This window comes from Scophthalmus maximus, chromosome 12, assembly GCF_022379125.1.
Source record: "Scophthalmus maximus strain ysfricsl-2021 chromosome 12, ASM2237912v1, whole genome shotgun sequence".
NCBI classification, from domain to species: domain Eukaryota; kingdom Metazoa; phylum Chordata; class Actinopteri; order Pleuronectiformes; family Scophthalmidae; genus Scophthalmus; species Scophthalmus maximus.
Window position 1 is genome coordinate 18,162,501 of NC_061526.1, and position 5,000 is coordinate 18,167,500.

The window sequence follows — 5,000 nt, forward strand, 5'->3', positions numbered from 1 at the left end:
CGTTGCAGAGAGCGAAGCACGGTAATGCGTTCGTTTATGGTCAGGAGATGGATCAGCCCGGACCTCGTAATTCAACAGGGGCATATTTATCCGATCACCATTATCATCCCCATAACCATCGTCTTCGTCGTCGTCGCCTGCCTCCTCCACTTCCATCAGAACCACATACCTCTGCCTTGGCGACAGGTTCCATAGCAACAGGGGATGAGGAAAGGGGTGGATGTGTGTGTGTGTGTGTGTGTGTGTGTGTGTGTGTGTGTGTGTGTGTGTGTGTGTGTGTTTGTGTGTGTGTGTGTGTGTGTGTGTGTCGCAGCGAGGTACATTCATCAACAGTTTGTTCCGAGGGGCAAATAATATAGTCTGGATGTTACCTGCTACCTTCTATGTCCACCCAGCTAACATCGTTTACTGGCAGCTTAAACATGATCATGAAGGGCAGGTGTGTGTGTGTGTGTGTGTACCTTGATTACCATGATGCCATGATGTCATCGCAATCTATTATTATCATCAGAGGGGAGCTTTTTTTGTGCAAGATGCCCATAGAAGTAATGGATATTCTCATCATAGCAATGGCTGTAATCCATATACCGTACAACCTCAGACTGAGGAGGAAAAGTGCTTGACCACCCAAGAAGACACAAGTTGAGTCTCGATCAACCTTTTAGGGGGCAAATTTGAAATTCTTTTCAAGATTAGCTGGTCTGAAGGAGATGACAGAGCCACCTTTTGTCCTGCCCTCATGTGGGTGATGGGCACTAAATAATGAATAATAAATTAGTTCAAATGTTACTGCAGGAAGTAACATTTCCTACGGCGCAAAAACACCAGAACATGAGATCAGGCTCGTGGACGCACAGTGTCTTGAACCCATCTGAGTGAAACAATGCACTGGACTTCTCCAGATCACCAGAACTGAATGAAATGAACTAATCTGATCAACATATTTTTTTTCGAGCCGATGTAATCGTGTGTGGACAAAACCTTTCAACGTCTGTCATTTCAGCGAAGTCAAAAGCCAGACTACACTGTAGCACATGTCTACCTCGGGGCCGGAACCTACTTGGGTGGTGGTTTCAGCACCACGGACAGCTCATTTTTCATTGGTCTATTGACAGTTACATGACAGCTATTGAAGAGACAAGGACGGACATTGACACTGAGACGTCGCCGGACTGCGTCTCTCGAATCATTACTTTCACATGGTGCATTTCAGGAGTTTCGCTAATGGGAAAACACACTAATAGAAAAGAAGGGATTCATACCACATCACCAATTTGCATTACAGTCAGAGCAGCCGTATCAAATTCTGTAAGACATTTACCTGTGTTACTTTTTTCTTCATTTTAGTCTTAAGGGCCAGTGGTGAGGCACTTCGATGTTTTCCTGCAGATGAAAGATGCGACGCTCAGGTTTAGTGCAGTTGTTACACAGACCACTCTTTGACTAAACGTTTCAGCAGTTCAGTCCACTCTTAGCCACAATACCAAGTGGGTTTTTTGTGCCATGGCAGTGGGCCTCTATACCAGCCTGTCGGATGAGGCTCCCTATCTGACCCTGACCTCTGTTCTTGCTGTCGATGGAGCCAAAACAAGACAAATTCCTCCTGCACGGATTTCACGGACAAAAAGTCCTTCACGGACAAAACAGAAGACGTTCTGATATTCTTGTGTTACAGCTCCTGACACCAAACACCCTCTCTGTCGCTGGTGTCTGATTTTTTCCCCCCCTTTCGCTGAGTTGATGTTCCACATGACCGCACTGAATGCTAATGTTCACTTAATGAGTCGATTATACAGCATCTATGTGCGTTTTTCCTTTCTATCTTCTTACAGATGAACGGTCTTTCAAACAGCACAGTCACATGTACAGTGGACTCGTCAGTAAATACTGTACCATGTGTAACCGCCGTGGATTTTCCAAACAAAGACACAAACAAACACACTATCTCATGTCTGCATGAAGAGCCGGCAAATGATGAAGCACACACACACACACACACACACACACACACACACACACACACACACACACACGCACATTTCAGCAGCAGTTTTCAGCAGCGTAATCAGCGAGATGATTCTCCCCATGGGCTCTGTGCCAGAGACATGATACCTCTGTTAGGAATATTAATTGGTTTCCGATGGTTACCCAGGGGTGCTGGCTACCTGCCAAATCACCTCACTCTAATGACTTGACTCGATACGCCCAATGATTCCACGCAAGTCACCTCAAACGACATGTCGCAACAAACGCGGATGCGTGCGTTTGTATACAGCCGTTGGCCGGCGTCTGTGGAGGTCTGTCTGCACCAACATGGTGCCGCCATTTCTGCACAAGCAACTTTTTAAGAGCATGTAAAGAAATCTTTAGACTTAGAGGCAGACTTAGTTTTGTTCGACTGTCAAACACGGTGATTATAATGAAGATAATCCAAGTGATGCTGTACGTTTATTTATTTTTTTGAAGGAGGAAAATCAGCAGTAGGTGGCAAAGTGGTTGCCTTCTTAAAATACAGGCAGCCCTTAATCAAGTATTTCTTTTAAATGTGCTTAAATTAGAAAATCCACAGGGGCAGAGAAACAACTAAGCGATCTCAGCCATCCATCAGGATGCCTGACGTAGATGGAAATCTGGGCAATTAAGCACCAATCTACCGCTAATCAATCCCGTTGTTCCTCAATATCGCTTGGGTGTTAGTCTGTGGAAAGGTGAAAAGGACAGAATCCGGTCGGTGGATTACTTTAATCAGTTTGTCTGCAACATTCTCTTAAAAATAATGGAAAAGCACACATTTCTGACTAATCGTGTAGTTTAGGTCAGTAGATTAACACCGGCGATTGATCCTGTGTCTGGGTTCTTTGGCGTCATTATGGTGAGTGAGAATAACTTGATGTCATGCCTTTTGCAATCAAATGTTATAATCTTCAGTGATGTCATCTTGGGCTGTGAACACAAACTCAGGTCAGACTCTTTCTTTCTTTATATTCAACAATAAAGATCCCGCCTTGCTAGTGTGTTGCAGGCAAACGTTGTCGTCTGCACCCTCTCGCACTCACATTATAAAACAGAGAGGCTTAAGTGACTTAAAAAAAAAGTTCAACTTTGCCATCTTTCAAAAGCTGTTTTCAGACACGAACTTCGGAAACACGGCAGAAAAATTACCGGAAAATGTCCCGGGCAACATTCGCGGACACTTGCGTTGTCACACACAGCCCCTTTCGGAAAAGTTCACTTCCAGTTTTCTGCTGCCGGCAACAGCTGCCTTACGAAAGGGAAACTGGGGTTCGGTATTTTAAATTCAGTAGATGATTTCATCTATTCGCACGCTAAAGAAGCATTTTTCAGGGAAGAGGCCTTGATTGCAGGTTGCCTTACTTTTTCGGGTACTTCCCAACACAGAGATGACGTGGCACAAAAAATGAAATCCTCATCTCAAACCTCATCCCACCCTTTTTTGAAGTAATCCTTTAATGTCTTTTTGGGGGGGCTGGTTGGGAGGTCAAAAGTAATTTTATTTTTGAGACTAGAATCAAAATATGATACAAGTTAAACGAAAGAAGTGCAAATCTGTGCGGCAGATGTGGAGGTAACCGCAACTATAGAAATGAGTAGGGGTCAAGCTCCAACTAGGTCCCTACGATGACCCTGATGCTCAGTGAAGTGTCCACACCCACATTTGACAAACTCTGTGCTTCAGACTTTGTGGCACAAATTCATCGCATCCAAGTCCCTTGTGACAAGACTTGCCACCAGAGGCTTATGAAAGGAATCAAGGGGTTTGTGAGATGATTATCAGGATAGGATTTAAAAAAAAAAAAATCTGCTACAGAAAATCATAGGAATTCTTTACTTTTCTCTGATCCTCACTTTTACATTGTAAAATACAGCACAGTTTTCTCTTCCAGCCTGTAGAATTATCGTCATGTACAGTCTGACTTGCTTGATCTGCTGACAAGTCACACACTCTGAGAGGAGAGGTGACGAATAGACATGGCTTTGTATTAAGGGGTAAAAAAACCACGAAATCCGGGGAACCACGGCCTGAAAGCGTCACTGCTACAGGCTTTTTAAACACATGTACATGTGTGTGCTCAGAATACAGTAGTTACAGTAGTGAATGTGTTAAAGAGCTATTAGTCACGGCAAGGTTACGGCAGCTGCAGCAGAGGACGTAAGGAGCGATTAAAGGCCAATCAGCATCGAAGAAGTTTATATCAGCACCTCAGAGTGTGTGTCATGGCTTTGACTTAAGGATGTGACTCAACAGCAGCTGCCCTTAACGCAAAACACAATCCGAGAGCACACGGTGGGAAGGAAAAGGGTCAAAGGAGAAATGAGAGGACGGAATGACAGATTGCATTCAAGGGAGATGCAAGGGGAGAGGCGAGGCAGAGACCGGGGACGCGGCGAAAAGACGGGCTGGCGAGGAAAGAGAGGGATGGAAAGGAGCAAATGGAGTCAGCCAACGGAGAACAAAGAAAGAGCAATAAAAGGATGCAATGAGTGTAAAACAGAACGAGCGACAGAGGCCGAGGGAGGGCCAGAGGGATGGAGAGGGAAACCGAGGGAGCACAGGAGGAGGAGGAGGAGAAGCAGGGAGGATTATCCGTGACTCTGTCTTGCTTAAGCCTCTGGTTGCGTATTGGAAATCTATCCAGAGGCTGTCCTCTGCTCTAGAGCCATCAGGCCTCAGTCTTCATTTCTGGTGGGACGATACACCTACAGCGGCAGCACACCTGTGCCTGTGTGTGTGTGTGTGTGTGTGTGTGTGTGTGTGTGAGAGAGGGAGAGAGAGAGAGAGAGAGAGAGAGAGTCAGTTGCCCATACGCATTGGGCCTGCTTGGCTGCCTCCATCTGTGTGTGTGCGTATGTGTGTGTGATCCATCTCTGCTCAGTTTGGACATGTGCTTAAGTGTCCTATCTCTCCACACACACACACACACACACACACACCCTCCTATTCTATTGATCCGACTGAAGCCACCACTGGAAATAATGAC

The 5,000-nt window shown here is 45.4% G+C and overlaps 1 protein-coding gene and 1 long non-coding RNA gene across 8 annotated transcripts in view; one reads left to right on the plus strand and one right to left on the minus strand.

Moving 5' to 3' along the window:
• Nucleotides 1-5,000, plus strand: part of cacna1c (calcium channel, voltage-dependent, L type, alpha 1C subunit) — a 160,470-nt gene that overhangs the window by 2,009 nt on the left and 153,461 nt on the right. The gene's annotated exons all lie outside the window — the stretch shown is intronic.
• Nucleotides 942-5,000, minus strand: part of LOC118292832 — a 36,978-nt gene continuing 32,919 nt past the window's right edge. The window contains exon 7 of the long non-coding RNA XR_004787044.1: nt 942-1,383. This is a non-coding gene — a long non-coding RNA (uncharacterized LOC118292832). The remainder of the gene's footprint in view (nt 1,384-5,000) is intronic.